The sequence below is a fragment of the Halyomorpha halys genome, unplaced genomic scaffold (genome assembly GCF_000696795.3).
Source record: "Halyomorpha halys isolate HHAL.00 unplaced genomic scaffold, Hhal_1.1 Scaffold682.1, whole genome shotgun sequence".
NCBI lineage: Eukaryota > Metazoa > Arthropoda > Insecta > Hemiptera > Pentatomidae > Halyomorpha > Halyomorpha halys.
Window position 1 is genome coordinate 35,667 of NW_027106326.1, and position 18,802 is coordinate 54,468.

The 18,802-nt window shown below is 35.6% G+C and overlaps 1 long non-coding RNA gene across 1 annotated transcript; it reads left to right on the forward strand.

Annotated features, from left to right (window-relative positions):
* The first annotated feature begins 257 nt into the window (after positions 1-257).
* LOC106685327 (uncharacterized) lies at positions 258-17,338 on the forward strand. The gene is made up of 3 exons (XR_010842653.1): positions 258-293; positions 3,193-3,517; positions 17,115-17,338. It is a non-coding gene; the product is annotated as an uncharacterized lncRNA (long non-coding RNA).
* Positions 17,339-18,802: the final 1,464 nt, after the last annotated feature.

The following is an 18,802-nucleotide window of genomic DNA, read 5'->3' on the forward strand; positions in this document are numbered from 1 at the left end:
TATATATATATACTCCAAATTGATATGTTTTCAAGGTTTAGAAATAAGGCGAATAAAAATAAAGCGTTTTCTGGAACTGACTGCTACTATGAATATTGTAAATGTTAGACAATATACATTAAAATAGTTGAACCAGTTTTTACTCCTAACGGTATGAAGAACTAAGCGACTGATCTGTTGAATGTTAAGTAGTTACTAGGGCTTTGTATGCTAAAAGTATATATTCACCTAATGACATAGTTTTCGACCAGTTGTCATCCAGCTTCAACTGTTCTCCGTCACCGCTCAAGTCGGTAAGAGATTTTATTGTACACTTGCTAACAAGACTAAATCTATATAATTATTAAATTACATATTTATACAATCATATGATTGAAAAATAAAATCAATGTTATTCAAGTTGAAAAGAGAACCTATTGAGTTAAAAGGTTTGAAAAATTGAGCATTTAATGCAACTAGTCGTAAAAAATATATTAATATATTATAGAATATTTCTGGATGAGGACCTGAAGGTTGAGCGGGCTGGGGCGAAGGTCTCAGAGCGCTTGGTTTAGAAGGTTGTGGGTTCGATTCTCACCTAGGCTGAGTCGATATTAATTTCGCGGCGGCCCCGAGAAATGAACCTTGACATTCTCACTCTGGAGCTGTATAGATCCCCAATGGAGGACTTGAGGCAAAAAAAAATTCCCGGATGTATTACTGAAAACTAACTTTAAATTACTTTAAAATAGTTTACTTTATTTATAATATTTCACTTATTAAAAATTGATTAAAAATGCATGATATGCAATACATATTATTATCAATCAGTTATTTTCTCATGAAGCCAGATATTTAGTACCTGTAATTATTTGTACTTGTTGATAGTTTAATTTTCAAAAGGTTTCTTGTTTTTGAGTTTAAATATATTGATTGAATTGACTAAATTAATATCAACTAGTACTAAATAAAAAGTTCAATTAATAAGTGAAAAGAAACTTGACAATTTTTTTTATCCAAGTTTCAAGCATTTAATGAGTAGTTGCTAGAGCATCAAACTTTTATTACCATAGTTCAATTGATAAAAAATAAAACAAGAAATGTATGAGCCAGTCAAAAAATATAAGCAAAATAGTTTTAACTCCTTGCCCCAATCTGCTTAATCAGAAATAGATTGAATCTGGTACAGAAAGGATGACCACAGTCGTCATTCTTGACTGTAAGCACTTGCAAGAATTATTTATTTTTTACTTTCGTTCCATTAATAAAAAATGATAGATTTTGTGTTAATATAAATGAAACTAACTAAACACAATAAATTATCATTTTTTTTTAAACCTATTTAGCAACAAAAGCATGGGACTAATCTAGTACGACATAATATATCAATGATGTTATCGCAGCGATGTTTTTATCTATATCTGTGATTTTCAAACTGTTGTGCCCCAAGCGTATGTCAGGGGTACCACAAGCGAATGCCATTTTCTCAAAATATTACAAATAAAATTAGAATTAAAACAAAACAAATAGACAGTGCATAAAAATATTCAATTTCTGCATTTACTTTGCATTTTTTTCCTTCTTCATTACCTACTTATTCAACCGCTCTGGAGATAATTGTGTCTGGAACCTTTTTAGGCTCGACGCACTCTTGTCGCTCAAGCTTTTCAGCTAAATAAGCCCTGACACCCCGAGGATTAAGGTGGTTCAGGGTATCTAGAACACTTCTTGATACCTCTAAAACGTTTCACCAACTGGTAAAATCTCACAGTTATGCAATTTTGTTTTGCATTTTTATTTTTTTTTAATTCTACATAAAGTTCTAACGCAAATGAGTCCAAACGCGACAGAAATACTTCATCTCCGAGAATAAAAGACATAAACACTAATCCAGATTAAATTAAAATATTTATTTATGAATTCTGCAATATAATAACGGCTGTAGTTGGTCTCATTTTCATTAGAATTCAACACTTTAAAAATTTTATTTAGAACTTGAAATGAAAAAAGGATTGGAGTACTGTGAGAAACATAGCAAGTAGGTGAATCATTTTTATAGATAACGGGGATTGGGCTGGGTCCTCTGAACCACCTTATGCTTTGGATATCATGGCTGAGCGGAAAGACTATTACAGATTAGATCATATTAAATTAAGACCATGCCGCAGTGGCCTAGGTTTAATGCATTGCAAGGAAATAAAAAGTTTAATACTCATATTTTTTTTTTTCATCTAAGGGAATGATTTCTCATAAACGTTTTAGCCATACTTTGCAGAAAAAAAATACTCGCTGCATTTTATTATTTGCTTTTAATTTAATTATTATTTCTAACGTAGGTTAGTAGTTGTGAATTAATAATTAAATTAAAAGCAAATAATAAAATGCAGCGAGTATTTTTTTCTACAAAGTATGGCTGAAACGTTTATGAGAAATCATTATGTATATTATATCTGGAATTACTGGTCCCTTGCGTTTATTCACTCAAATACCTAATTGATGCACTTGATGTCTTCTTTAACATTTGTGCAGTTAGATTGTTTTAGTAACTGAGCCATACGTGGTGTGGTAACATATATAGTGGCACACCTTACAACAAAACAATTATTTTAATTTTTGTTTGACGTATTCTACAGACTGCACCCACCGAGTCTAGAATGGAGTTAATTCTATACTCGGTGATTATACCGTACACAGTGGTTACTTTTTGGCAACCCAACCAAATTTGGAAGTCAATAACACAGTAAAGAAAGAAACCCAGAAATATTTTTGAAGCACGTCCATTTCAAAATAAAACCAAAACTTTTTTTCTCACATGTGCCACTAGTCAGCGATATATCTATCAAGAGGGAGATCAGATGGATACAAAACATCATTTTCATACCCAAAATCATGAGGTTTTTAATTTGATTGATACCTATGTTTTTTATTATACCTAATACTTTTGTTATTAACTCCCCTTCTTAAAATAAGCCTGCGTACGCTCCTTATACCCTTATACAATTAGCATTTAATATCGTGGTATTTTGTTGAAATTTAAAAGCTGGATTTTTAGTGCTGAAATTCAAACCTGGACAATAGTAGCCTTTAAGGAAATATAAAAGCAGTTAAACAATCATTCCAAACTTATATTAATATTTAAGAATTACTGCCTTACCATTTCTGTCGAAGGCAGCACTGTGACGCAAGCTTAATATGATACTTGGTATGTTTCAGGATATGCTTGGAGTTTTATTATCATTCATTTTAGTGCAATGCTGCCTTTGTTCTGATTGGCGACAGGATTCGTACTTGGACGCGTACACAGAAAGCGAGGGTACTGTATTTGAAGGTCCATATCCACATTACCCCAGAATGCCGATGAAGAACGCAACAACTGTCTCGATGATGCCATTTCTGCTACAGCTGATATTGATTTTAGCAAAAATAATGCTCAAGTTCACAATTTTTAAAATAATTGTAAAATTTATAGCAGTCGTTTGTTTATTTTTATTCATTCCAACACTCAGGCTACCAAAAGCAAGGGATGCTGGTAGATCAGGTATGATTTATACACGCTTATTTATTTATAAAAACATTTTTCAAATGTAATATATCATTAGAAACTTTGACAGAGTAAAATTTAAAATAATTCCTTAGTTATATCCGAAACATGCCACATTTTGAAGTTACACATTAATACATATCACATGTACAATAGAGTTGGCCTTAGTTTTTTTTCACCGTCTACCTGGCCATTTATGACATATGGGAGGAAGATTATCCACTAAGTAACCAACCTAATCTAACCAGAGGTGGAGGGTCGAGTTTTTATTCCGTGGGACCGTTAAGAAAAGAAAGTATGCCCACCCAAGCCGGAATCGAAACGGCGCCGCTACAGTTCCGAGGTTACCAAGATGAGGCCTCAAGAGCTCACACACGAATACAACAGCCTCAAGAGTTCACCTCAAATGATATGTTACCTTGTAAAACCTTCGCGAGGCCTCCCATGCTATGAACGAATCTCGTAGGTTTACTCTCTTCTCCCGCACTATTAAACAAATCTGGCCTGATCTGAGACCTGTAGTAATTTGCGTTAATTTGTTATTTCATCTACCACTGAAAGGAAGTATTTTCAACAGATTTTTTAATATATTTTTTTATATTCTTAGCATTAAGCCCATTTGGCACCTGCACAAGATTGTCATTGATCACATGTATTAATAGCGTATGCCTCATAACTGGTTTTGTACCAAATATAAGCTCCTATAGCACTCAAATGTCATGAATTCCCATTGTCGTTCGATTCAGAGTCTTGGAGCAAGAACGAATTCCATTCTCAGTTCTTACTTTTATAGCATAACTTAAATAAATGTGATTTTAATATAATTCCTTACTCCAACGGTAGTAAGTTGATAAGATCGAGACGGAACGAATCGTGTTTCTAAAGATTTCGATGTGAATAACACCCAGTTGGAACTTTCCGTTTTAAAGCTCTAAAATTTAATGTCATCCAGAAAATTCAACTATCAAACACGGAGCCACTTTCATTCTATCGATAGCCTCCCAAGTGGCACGACTGCCATGGGAAACTTATTGGTATTGTTTTTAAGGTTGCTAAGAATGTTCAATTATGCATAAATTGTTGAACTCATTCCCTTTCGAGTCGGACAAGCTCATTACTTATTTAGTGAACTGGTACTTTGAAAAAGTTAATATAATTATATTGCTTCAATAATTGTGTAGGCTGGATAGACTTCCTTGATAATATGGTATTATATGAAAATGTGTTTCCCAAGTATAGCTTATACAGTAGCGTAACTAAGATCGAATGCGCCACAAGGCATGTGGTTCTTTAAAAAATAAAATCTCAAAAAGACTTAAGTAGATAAAATTTAATATAAAATGCATGTATTAGGAGTATATTTGATTTTAGCCGAATTGAAACATCGCTAGAGAGCGCTTAAGACTGTCCACTTTGTTGGGAATGTTTTTCTTCGAAAAATGCTTACTGTTCTGGTAGAAAGCGACAAACTGAAAAAAGTTCCAATATTGTTTTGTTTTTTTCTATTATCTTTGTGATACGTGAGCGCAGTGCTTCAGAATCCCCGATATCCTGATCAAAATCATAATACGATATGTATCCTTTAAAAATGATTTAATATTGGTTTTAAACAGTATTAATTATTCGGAACATTTTCGCTCCGAATGAGGTAGGTCATTAATTACTTTTTTTATCACTAACAGGCGAAGCTACGGAAGTGGAAACAACTATTTCAATGAAACTTTATTTGGCGATACTAGATCAAAAACATTATACATGTCTCCGAGGGTTCTTCGTGCCCTAGGAGCTGAGAGATTTTTTTTGTAATTACAACAATTTTTTTATATTATCGTTTTCTGCCTTAGTTTTAAATGGATTTGAAGGATATTATATACTAATAAATTTGTTTATGCATGTAGAATCAGAATAGAAGATTGCTGATTGTATTTAATGAAATTAAATGTTTAAAACATTATTATAACCAAAAAGAAGTTTCAAGTAAAGTAGGCCAACAGTTTTTTATATAGATAAATCAAGACAGATTCGTTTTTTGCGTTCTTCTTTTTTTCCAAATATAAATTTGCAATTTTTTAACTTCGTGTTTCGAGGATATTTTTTGTTTTTTCTGCCGATGTGTCCTGTTTACGACAAATCATCACAACTCATAATGATGCATATAAACGTTTGCCAAACGATGGCAGGCGTGAGGATAGGTTATTTGGATTATATGGTTCAAGTAGACCAGGATTTAAGGTCAACCCGTTGATATCGGTTTTGGGCACGAATCAAAGGACACTCATGATGCAACCGCACGTTAGTGTTCAGTTAGCATTGTTTTAGAACTAGCAATAGAGAAATATTTGTGGTCTTAGTGTGTTAATTAATTAAAGTTTTTCTTCAACATTCGGATTTAATAATCAACACTAGTTAAAGATTGTATATTTTAAATTCTATCGGTTTGGTGTAAATACTTTGTTTCAAATTTTGTCAATTACCTTTAGCGGTTTATATAACACAGAACAAATATAAATATTTCGCTACATGTGTTTGGGTAATAAAATGAGAAATATCTGATAATAAGTTTGGAACGAAAATTCAATTTATAGGATTTGTAGTACTGTTTCTATGAATGTTTATCACCTACTTTCTACCATCAACTACTGTTTATCATGTACTTTGCTGATATTTACGTTTCATTTCACTTCACCTATCTTTATTTTGTTCTTTTTTATAATGAAAATAGTATAAAATGAATACAATAGCCGACAAAAGACACAAGAAAAATTTAGCGAGTGAATACTGTTTGTTACTTCCTTTGTTAACCAAACATTTTTACAAGTCTTGGATTTGCGGCAAGGAGCAAACGTGAAGATCCTGCATAACACAAATCCAAATCCAAAGTTACTACAAGCTGAATTTCTGCTATTTTGAACTATATCAATACCTTTTAGATTTGAAGCCTTTATAAGAAATAACTATTAGTTTTAAATAAAGAAAAACTTTATTTTATCCTGTTCTTAGTATTTTATATGGGAATTAAAAGATTGACTATAGTTACAAAAATAACTGTATTGGACAGTTCCATACAACCACGCACAATTACCCAGCCATAAACGCAAATGGATGGTTGTAGATTTTGGATTATTTACAATTAATAGCTACTGTGATTGAAATGATTATTTAGCCTAGGAAAATAATTTTTTTTTTAAATTTGATAGAATTAGTATTAGTTTTTATATGACCAGAACGATCTTATTAAACTTTTTTCGTTGGCACACACAGTACACCCACTTTATCCTAGATATACACAATATATTATTCACATTTTAGTCGTATATGTAGTCATTTTTCGTATGTGCTTAGCTTAATTTTTTAAAAAATAGATTAAATTAGACATTGTGTTGAGCTTGATAAAATGGGGAAAAGTTTCCTTTTTGAATGCTTTGCCTTTTTCCCCGTCCAAACCCGGGATTTCCCTTCACAACCGGCAACTCAGAAAAGGGAAAGAAAATTTTCCACAAGTGGAATCACTGGTTACAATATAATTTCAAGAATTTAACCGATTTTTAAGTAGTGTCCGCTATTTTAATTTTTTAAGGTCATACTTTGGTGTCATACATACTTTGCCAATATACCCCAAGTTTATATCTCATTTGGAAATAGGTTTGAATTCAGATTGTTAATTTTTAGTATTTAATGGCAGTTTGAATGTCGTGTGTTATTTCAAGGAGTACGGATTACATTTAATAGCTTCTTCGGAAGTCGGATTAGAGAGGGTTAATGGGGAAACGTTCTACAAAGAAGTTAAAACTTGGTTTTGAACAAGGCGTTCCAGTGATTTTTAAAGGTTAGAGAGGAGAGAAATGGAGTGGAAGTCGAAATTGACTTGAAATTTTATTTAAATGCGGTTTTCCAGCAAAAATGGAACATGGAATTTTGCAAAGTAAAATTCTTACAAAAGTTCAAAAAGCAGTTCTCATAAAAGTAAGAACTGGGAAACAGAGTTTTATTATGTCAGTTCCATAATCATTGAAATGAGATTTTAGGGTGATGGTTTGTAGTTCGTCGTAAAAAACACGGAAAAAAAATTCCTGGGTTGATGCTGTGATGTTGAATGTCGGGAGTGGGTGAAAAACTAGTTGTGTGGATATGAAGTAGTTTTTGCGATCGCTAGTCGTAGCTCAAAGAGAAATGAGGTTAATGGATTCTATTAGGGATACTTTTCGGAGTATTCCCCCCTTGGATTGGTGCCTGGAGCATTGGAGCGGACCTAGCGGATCTGAAGGAAATCATCAGGTCGAACTGCGGAATAGAATTCATTCCGGAGTTGTTTGAAAGACTCGTGATCAACTGGTTGACTTGTTTGATAAAATTTGCGTCTAGTTGCTTTCCTTCTTTTAAATATTTCGTTTATTTCGGGGGTGAAAGGTACCAACCCAGGCGTAAGGTTCAAGTTTTGAAAGAATCATTTTAATATACATTGTATAAGTTGAGAGATGGGAGGACCATAGGGTCGGTGGAGTTATAGGTAAAATGATATCCCAATGGACTGAACCCAGTTCAGGTTGAAGGAAAGGAGTTATAAACTAATATAGGATATCATTTTGGGAATAAGTGATCTGATCTGCGAAATTTGGTTGAGGCCCTCCTTACAGAGAGTGGATATTTACCGTCCTACAAGGATGTGAAGCGACTAGCTTTAGAACTTGCCATTCTCTACACGAACATAAGCGAATACCTTTCGGAGTGCATCTTCCATCCTATCCTCAAATCTCCCTGATTGTACGTTGTTTGTAGATTGACCCTGCATCACGTCTGATCATCTTGTCTAGTTTAGCTAGTCAACCTAATTAAATACGTATTGTAACCGTGGTTGACTAGGGCCAGTCAGGTAATAAATAAATAATAAAACAAAAAATTAAGTGAGGGGAGTCAGAAAAGGAGATTTAAGTAGGATTTTGGACTTAAGGCTGTCATGGATATATATCCTGACACTACCTGTTGTGCGATCAGATCTATCATGCCGTAGGAATGGGATGCTTGGGATGAAGGAATAAAATGTTTAAGACAGGTTTCAAATACAGCCATTATGTGATAAAAATTATCGAGGAAATACTGTTGAAATTTATCATAGAGGGCAATAAGGGATTGTAATATGACAGCAGTTCAGAATATTAAGTGATAACGGTGATATAGGGAAAAAAGATCGAGTTTGAGGAATGGGATATAACAATTTTATATACAGTATTCAGTGGTAGGATAATATATAGGTACAAAATACAATAAAAATTGAAAAGAATATTTTGATGGAGTTCTGACGATTTGAGATGTTTAACAATAATTTTTTAACAAAAAATAAATTATGTATAAGAAAATAAAAAATAACAAAACATCAGTACAACAACACCAATAATTCAACAAAATATCTCATGAGCGCTTATATAGCAACAAATAAAAGCATCTTCAATATAAGAAATTATATTTTTTATATCATTTAAGTGACTTGCACTCGAGGGTGAGCTGAAAACGTTAGCGAATTGGCTTGCCTATTATCACCATCAGCATTCTCAGAGGTGGATCCAGAAATTTCCTAAGAAAGAGCAGGAGCATGGAGGAACAACTGTGTAATAGGTCAATTCTTTGCACCTATCCGAAAATTGCTATTAAAAATATGGTTTAAAAACTTATAAAACAAAATATTGAAATACAATTTTGTTTTTCGGATTAAAGACAATAATAAACCGCCCGTTTTATTCACATGTAATAGAAAGTTTTCAGAAATAAAAAATGTATTCACCTTACCGGGAGGAGGCGTTAAATTTATTCTTGAAATACAAACTTTTCTCCAAAAATAAGAAGAGGAGCAACTGTGTAATAGGTCAATTCTTTGCACCCATTCGAAAATTGCTATTAAAAATATACGTCGGGGTTGTCTGGTCTTAGGCGGTTCTCCAGCCTGATATCTACTTTAGAGAAGGCCCACGACAAGGCGTATTCAATAATAGGTAAGAAAGGAAGGCCGTACCAGGGGATGAGCCCTGGACACTGACTCAGGTAGAGGAGGTCTAGGTGAGAGAGTCTGAGGCAGAGTAACAGTTCTAGTTGCCGAGATGAAGCGGACGGACCAGTGTAACCGTTAAGGATTAGGTTACAATCTTAGTTGCCGAGATGAAGCGGACGGACTAAGATTGCTGAAGAAAGGGAGAGGAGATAGGCCATCGTCTAAGATGAGCATACTAAAAAACAACTCTCGTGAGAATAGATTGGCAATGAACTTCTCTATCTCAAGTAGAGTGTACGCCACCAGTGCTATGACTAGACCTGGAAAAAGGCTTGATTTAACGGATCAATCCCGGTGGGAATTAAAGGGCTCATGTGATCGGTTATCATAGAGGATTCACTCTTTTAACTCTACTTGAGATAGTTCCGTAGACTCTATTTGCTCAATCTCTTTTTATTTTATAACTAACATTATTATACATTACATATTAATATATATACATTTGTACAAGATATCGTATTTTTATAATAATAACATTATATACAATTACTTAGCTTCTTAGACACTTGTAGTGCTGAGCCCTATCGGGTTGCGGCGGCACTTCGTGCTCGCTGACTGCTACAGGACTCCCCCCCCCTTAATGACGGAGTCATAGGAATTTAGATGAGGAATGTTTACCGCCTATATTGGTCCCTCAAAGAAGCGGACTTTAGGCTTGACGGATCGGCCTGATCTCGTCCGATAGTGTTCCTCTTCTCTGTATTCTCTGTGGACTAGGGTTATTTTTTTAAAATCGACAGTGGTCTAACGTCCGTGTTGTCCTCGCTGGGCATATATGCTGGCTTCAGGCGGTCCACTGAAATACTTGCCGTTCGCTCTGGGAGCTGGATCAGATAATATTTTTCCTTTCTTTCCAGTACCTTGTATGGTCCTGAGTATGGCGGTGTTAATGGTCTCCTTATATGATCTTCCCTCACGAATACGTGCGTGCACTTCTGTAATTCCTCATGGACGAATATCTTCCTAGGCAATTCCCTTGACTGGGCTGCTCGCAGTCTGGAGATGTTGTCTATTAATTCTTGAAGTGCTGCGTGAGGTTCAAATTTCTTCTTGTTCTCTTCAAGGAATTCTCCTGGGAGACGTATAGGGCATCCATACAGTGCCTCAGCTATGCTAGATTAAGTGTCGTCGCGGAGGCTAGCTCGTAGTCCCAATAATACCGTTGGCAATACTCTTGTCCAGTTGACATTGTTAAGGTGAGCTGTGATGGCAGTCTTCAATGTTCGGTGCCATCGCTCAATGCAGCCATTAGATTGTGGGTGGTACGCCGTCGTCCTTTTCCAGTGGATACCTAGAGTTGTGAGCTGATAAAACAAATTTTATTCGAACTGTCTGCCTTGATCTGTTGTGACGGTTGTTGGTACGCCGAATCGGCAGATCCAGTTCGTATAAAATGCTGTGGCTACATTTTCTGCTGTTATACTTTGTAGTGGGATCGCCTCAGTCCATCTTGTATGGCGGTCGATCATGGTCAAACAGTATGTGTAGCCATCTGAAGGTGGTAGAGGACTAATCAAGTCTATGTGGATGTGTTGAAAGCGTGCTGTAGGCTCGAACTTTCCTGTGGGCGTGACTATATGTCTGCTAATTTTTTATTTTTGGCAAGCAAGGCAACATTTAGCCCATTCACTGACGTCTAAATTAATACCTGGCCAAAAGAAGCGTTGTGTTATCATTTTCCGTGTAGTGTTGATACTGGGGTGGCTGAGATTGTGGATCTTTTCAAACGCAGGTCGCCTAAATTCAGTTGGTAGATAAGGTCTGGCCTTGCTAAGTGAGGTTTCGCAAAGGATAGACCTATCCGTGCCTGGTATTTCCATGCTTTTAAATTTTAAGTTAGGTTGGTCCTTTATGCGTTGGAGTTCTTCGTCCTTTTCTTGTGCCTCTGAGAGTGCGACGAAATCGTCAGGCATTTGGATCTCTTCTATTCTTGAAAGCGCTTCAGCCACTCTGTTGTCATTTCCAGGTTTATAAAACACGTCGCTAGTAAATTGGCTAATGTAGGTGAGCCAGCGGGTCCTTATTGGCGACACGGATATGTTTATATCATAGCGGACATTTTTTCGAAAAAATTATTTACAAGATACAGCGTAACAGCCAATGCTGTTGAGTCAATTGCAACTCTGAAAAAATATTTGGTCCACTTTCCAAAACCCCTTGTCATTACAACAGACAACGGCCGCGAGTTTGACAATAATTTATTTCGAGATTTCTTGAAATATCACAAAATTAACAAACATGAAACAACCCCGAACCACCCAAATTCACTAGGATTACTCAACCGAGCAAGCTCTACATTCATTGACTTAATAAAAATAACACCCAGACCTCCGGGTCTGAAGAAGAAAAAATTGAACTTGCAACAATCGCATATAATAATTCTCTGAACCAAAATTTGAAATTAAGTCCCAATGAAATTACTTTTGGGATCAGTAGAGAAAATTTTAACGAAAACCCGGAAATTCAAGAGTATTTAATTCAAAAATATCACGAAAAATTAAAACATGGACAACCAAGGAAGCTATAAAAACGAGTATTGAGAAAAATAAAGAAAAATACATCAACAAAAGAAACGAGACAAGGGAAGACGCTCCTAAATTACCTGATAAATTACCTGATACATTCGGAAACCCACTTCCAATAAAAAGGATGTTAAATGCCAAAAAGGTAAACAGTTAGGTGAAAAATTTTTAACATCTAAGGGCAAAACGAAAAAATTACATCCCAGTCAAATTAAAAGACCTAAGAAAACAAGTAATTTTGAGAAACCATCAACTAGTCAAGGCACGAAGCCAAACGAATGTCTGGCTGATAACATTTACGCCCAAAAATTAAATGAGGAAATAGAAAAAAGGATTCAGGATCTGCAGAATAACCCTAAAAATCTTCCTTTTGCAGATTTTGACGATGAAGGGCTCTTTCAAGTTTCTTCTGACCTTCATTCTTCTGGCTCAGACCCTCCGAATAGAAACGTTGAAAATCCTGACGCTGTCCAATGGCCCTGGAGCTTCGATAATTCAGATGAATTCGTCTTATCTGATGACTGAATGGTACACTTTCCTACATTATAAAAATTTATCTCAGCTCAGTGAAGAAATTTCCACCCTACAAACACATATAAATAATCTTAAAATTAACAAAGAATTTAAATAGTTACACCAAATATTAGAAAAAAGATATGAACGAATTACAAATCAAATTACCCACCTTGTTAAGCGCAAACATATAAATAGAGATAAACGAGGTATAGTCAATGGTTTAGGCACAGCTCTCGGTTGGTTAACCGGCACGATGGATGCAGATGATAAACAGAAATATGATAGCATTCTACAAAAGGTAGAAAGTAATTTATATTATATACAACACAATCAAGAGGCTGGAATCAGTCTCCATAGGAAATTAACTCAGGAATTAAATAACGATATCATAATTTTGAATCATTTTAAAAATAACATAGAAACAAATAACAAGGTTTTGGACACAACTCTTGTCAAATTAACCTACCATAACCTTTTAGCTTACATGACCCTATTAGAAACACAGTAACAAGAAACAGAAGATACACTCAAACAATGTAAACTTGGCTTAACTCATCCCAGTATCTTATCATATGACGAAATTAAAAACATCAAAATCCCCTATAAGTTTTTACTGACACGAGACGTAGAATTAAATTGGTTACTGAGTAAAGCAATGTGCTCAACATTAAATTCCGGAATGATTTATTTTTTTATTAAATTACCATTAAAGGTTGCCCCTTCGACTACTTATTATGTACTTTCATACCCAATAGTTTATAAGAACAATATTGTTACTATTCCAGTTGAAAATACACTAGTTATAAGACATAATAATCAATTTTACAAAGGACAATGTTTAAAATATAATACAAATTTTTATTGTAATTTTAAAAATCTTAAAGTGATTATGGATGAATGTCTTCTAGAATTAAGTAATAATCTAAAGTTAGATCATTGTAAAATAATAGGAATCTCACAAGAACCTTTCATTAAACTTATACCTAATCTTAATCAATATCTCACGTTTAATTTGTCAACTATAGAAACTAATATAACAGAACCCAGTCTATATCATTTACCTTCCACTAGTCTAATAAGCCTTGAAAAGGATGAAACATTTGTAAATAAATCTATAGCAGCTCGATATAAAGAACATGTAAATATTCCCATTATATTTATTCATAATATTAATAATGGTATCTTTACTAATTATAGTTATGATGATATCCATACATTAGATTTAGATACTCTAAAAATAGAAACCTTAGAGGATTATTATATCACTACCTCCTCAGACATTATGATATATATATAACAATGACACTATGTATATATATATTTGTTTGTTCATCATTTATTAGTTTATTATTGTAAATTTAAGAATTTTTGTACAAAAAAGACTTACAACCCTATACCTTTAACACGAATTGTAACTCTAACCAGCCATCATCCACAAAGACTCCCGTTGAATCACCTTCCTATGATGCTAGGTCCAGAGCATGGCTTTCCTACCTTACCGAAAAACAATCCTAGTTCGGAGGACCTCACTTTTTAAGGGGGAAGTAGTTATGGTAGCAATTCCTGCTGACTACAACTCCGAGCCACCTCCCTCAACAGCTCCTATATGTATCCCCATAAATCCCAAGCTTGTTAGATCTGTACCAGTAATAATTGTAGCATGTCGTAATGTTCATTGTACCTTTTATTTACCAATAAAGTTTTTTTTCACTTTATTGCTGTTGAGTTTCGTAATTCTGCGTTCCTAAGGCCAAAATTCATTCGATTATATTCTATTAGGCCAAACGGTGTTATAATGGCCGTCTTCTCTCGGTCTTTTTCTGCGACCGGTATATGGTAGTAGGCGCGGCGTAGGTCAATCTTGGAAAATATTTTCTTATCGGTATATATCGTATCGGTGTGATCTTGGTTATAGTGGGGAATTCGTTCAGGATCTTTGCATATCTCTGATTCGTGGGTGCTACTGAGTATACTGGGATTTCTTCTTCTGAAATATTCCCTGTTGTCCTCTGGCCTGTAAGCTCATTGATCAACCTCCTGTCTCAGGTCTACTGTGAGTTGATGCCAGTAGAGGAAATCCGCACCTAAGATCGCTTTGCCTACGTCTGCTAGTATGAAGGTCCAGCGAAGGAGTTTCTTAAATCCTAGGTCCACATCTCTGGTCTCTTCGCCATAAGTGGCTATTGAGGAATTGTTAGCCGCTACCAGCGTGAAATCTGATAGGTTCCTGCGCCGTCCCTTGGGGACTGGTAGCAGTGAAATTGAGGCTCCTGTGTCTATCAGGAAAGGCTGGCCCGTTATTCAATCTTTGACGAAAAGGCGGCGGTGTGAAAGTTTCCGCCACAACTTTCACTGGTCTGAGTTTAAATTTGGCTCTGGGCTCTTCGCTTCCCATTTACAAGGTTTCCTGCACTTAAAAGACATTTCTTGAAAGCGTCGATGGTAGTAGCAGATACCGCTCCGATGGGATTTGGATCTTGCGCGAGCGCCATTCCGTCCTCGGCTTAGACTTCCGCCGCGCTCTCTTGATCCTAAGATTCCAAGTATTCTGTCTATGTCCTGCCGGAGTTACCTTAGGTCTTCAGTATAGTCACACGATGGCTTATCCACTGTCTGTCTTGAAGTGGCCAGTCGAGTGATGGTGTAGGTTTCTGTCGGGGCAGATACTTCGTGGATTTTATCTGCTATAGCAGCAAGTTTCTACACATCTGTGTGATCTGTGGCGGCCAATATTGGTTGAAACCTTGTGGGTAGGTTTTTCAGCCATAACGTCCTGATGAACTCTGCGTTCACGCAGTCTCCAGCTAGTTGCTGCATCCTTCGTAGTAACTGCGACGGGGTTTGGTCTCCTAGCGGGATGTCTTCTAATAGTTTCTTTATTCTCAGGTTTTCTGATTCTCCGTAGGTCTGTTGTAGCCTGGCCTTCAAATTTTCATAGGTCTGCTTTAGAGGGTCCGTAATAAGGTCTTGCACTTGTATTAATACATCCTGATCTATATTCGGGATCAGAAGTTGGAATTTCATGGTGCTCGATGTGACCTTCGAAGTCAAGAACACGGCCTCGCAGGTGGCGAACCATAGCACGGGGTTGTTCCTCCAGAACCGTGGTATTCTTGATACTGGGCCTTGATATGCATCGATTTCCTGAGGGTCCCTTCTCTGTCCTTACGTCTCTTCTTTTTCCGTCTCTGAATCTCCTGCCATCTCTCTAGTTATTTCTTGTTCCTCCTTAAGTCTTCCTCTGGATCACGTCGGGCTTCTCTGAGACGGCTTGGATCACGTCGGGGTCACCACTTGTCGGGGTTGTCTGGTCTTAGGTGGTTCTCCAGCCTGAAATCTACTTTACAGAAGGCCCACGACGAGGCGTATTCAATAATAGGTAAGAAAGGAAGGCCGTGCCAGGGGATGAGCCCTGGACACTGACTCAGGTAGAGGAGGTCTAGGTGAGAGAGTCTGAGGCAGAGTAACAGTTCTAGTAACCGAGATGAAACGGACGGACTAGAACTGTCAAGATAGGAGCCAGCTTACTAGTTGCCGAGATGAAGCGGACGGACCAGTAAGCTGATAAGGCTAGGTGCAGCTATAGTTGCCGAGATGAAGCGGACGGACCAGTAAGCTGATAAGGCTAGGTGCAGCTCTAGTTGCCGAGATGAAGCGGATGGAGTGTACGCCACCAGTGCTATGACTAGACCTGGAAAAAGGCTTGATTTAACGTATCAATCCCGGTGGCAATTAAAGGGCTCATGTGATCGGTTATTACTGAGGATTCACTCTTTTAACTCTACTTGAGATAGTTCCGTAGACTCTTTTTGCTCAATCTCTTTTTATTTTATAATTAACATTATTATACATTACATATTAACATATGTACATTTGAACAAGATATCGTATTTTTATAATAATAACATTATATACAATTCCTTAGCTTCTTACACTTGTAGTGCTGAGCCCTATCGAGTTGCGGCGGCATTTCGTGCTCGCTGACTGCTACATATAGTTTAAAAACTTATAAAACAAAATATTGAAATACAATTTTGTTTTTCGAATTAAATAAAATAATAAACCGCCCGTTTTATTCACATGTAATAGAAAGTTTTCAGAAATAAAAAATGTATTCACCTTACCGGGAGGAAGCGTTAAATTTATTCTTTTCTCCAAGAAGCATCGTTCTGAAGCAATAAATCTATAACTGGAAAAAATCCGAAAATTTCGTGCCTTTTTTGTTTTTAATGCTGTAACTAAGGAAACTTTTTTCTCCATCTAAAACTATCATACTATTTGGCGTCAAATTAAGAAATGAGAACGATTTCCTTAATTCCAATTTTCATTTCCACCAATATCCCCACAGGATCTAAGTTTACTGGTCAATAAATCAATTTATTTTGCCTTCACACTGTCTTCTATCTGAAGTGACCGAACTTACCTGCATGTAATTAAATCTTTTCTGTAGTAAAATTGTTCTTAAATACATATTACATAAACTAAACAATAAATAATTTAACTATTTATTTTACAGATAAGAATATTTGGGAGGCCATGCCGCATGGAATAAACAATAACAGTATTGAGTCTTTAGCTGTTTTAGTAAAGGAAGCGATAACAAAATATAAGGATATGCTGACATGAATTAATTATTTGAAGAGTTATTTATTAAAAATCGTTGTAAATTCTTAGAGTAATAAAATACGAATATTCAATTTTAACTTATACCTTTAATTTAAATAAAAATACTTTTCTAACTTTCTATTGTATTTATCTTAGCCTTTTTTTCTGTTAGTATATATATTTGTTTCACTTCCTAAAAAACATTGTTTTGATCATATCTGTACCTCTAACAGCCTCTGAAGGGTCTCAGGTTAAGTACTCAGTAAGGATGTACTGTTGGTTGACCAATAATTGTAAAATGAGGTAATTTGCCCAAGATCATGCTCAACTGCTCCCTCAATTGAGGGAGTCCACTTTATAGAACCTTGGTGTGTCCAGGAGGGTCTCTTTACCCCAGGATCAATCTATGACTAATAAACCAGAATAAATAGTTATCTGCCACAGCCAGACTCGATCCTAGACCCCAGAGTTAAAATCCCGTGCCTTACCCAATGAACCATCCCTCTACTTTTTTTTTATTTGTCTGAGAAGAAAACATGAGCTCAACCCAACACCCCTTCCATTTTTAACTTTTAAATTAGTTTGTGAAAAAATGTTCAAACAGCCAAGTAAGAACTTATTCATTTTCATTGATTATTTCATTATAGCTTTACATATTTATTTCATATTATAATGACATATGCTCATTGTCAATGAATAATGACCCTTCGGTTGTGTCCCAAACCCTACAATCCCACATCAGCACCCTTGAAGAATGGTGCCAAATTAAAATAATTAAATCCCACCAAATCACATTTACCCTTTGTTGTAAAACCCATGACTTCCTGCCTCACAGCATCCTTTAATAATCCCCCATTTATTCCTGTCAAACAAATCCATGACTTAAGACTACATCCAGAAAAATGAATATAACATGGAATCCTCATACAAGACTGAAAAGCCAGTTAAGTGCTCGATTCCGACTACTACAACATTTACAAGACAAACGGTCTAAACTTCCAATGTATTACAAAAGACTGATCTACATGACAATAATAAGGCCTATCTGGACATATGGAGTTGAGCTTTGGGGCACCACTAAACCACTGACTTCCTCTCGTATCCAATCCTACAGTCCAAAATCCTTAATGCTACCAACTTCTTCACAAATCAGCACATCCATCAGGACCTCAATGTTCCATATTTTGGTAACACCAGATACAAATCCTTCCATGATAAACTTTCCAACCACCCAAACCCACTTATTTCTAATCTGGCTTCTCCTTCATTACTTGATAATCCTCCTATGCATCTGAAAAGAAGATGGACCCAAGATCTTCTCCTCTAGAAATGTTATTGGAGTTCCGTCAATGGGTAGATTCTCCACATGTTCGTATCATGTCATTTTATACCTTAAAGCATATTTACTGGTTGTATATATTTTTATACAGTTGTAAATGACAATAAATTAATCATTAAAAATATAAAAATTTTAGCCTTCAATAATTCTTAATTTTATGGTACTCTATAAGCATCTTCTATATTGTTTTTTATAATTCATTAGTTCTTCCTCACTAACTTGATTATTACTATTATCCTTACATCTATATTTTCTTATTT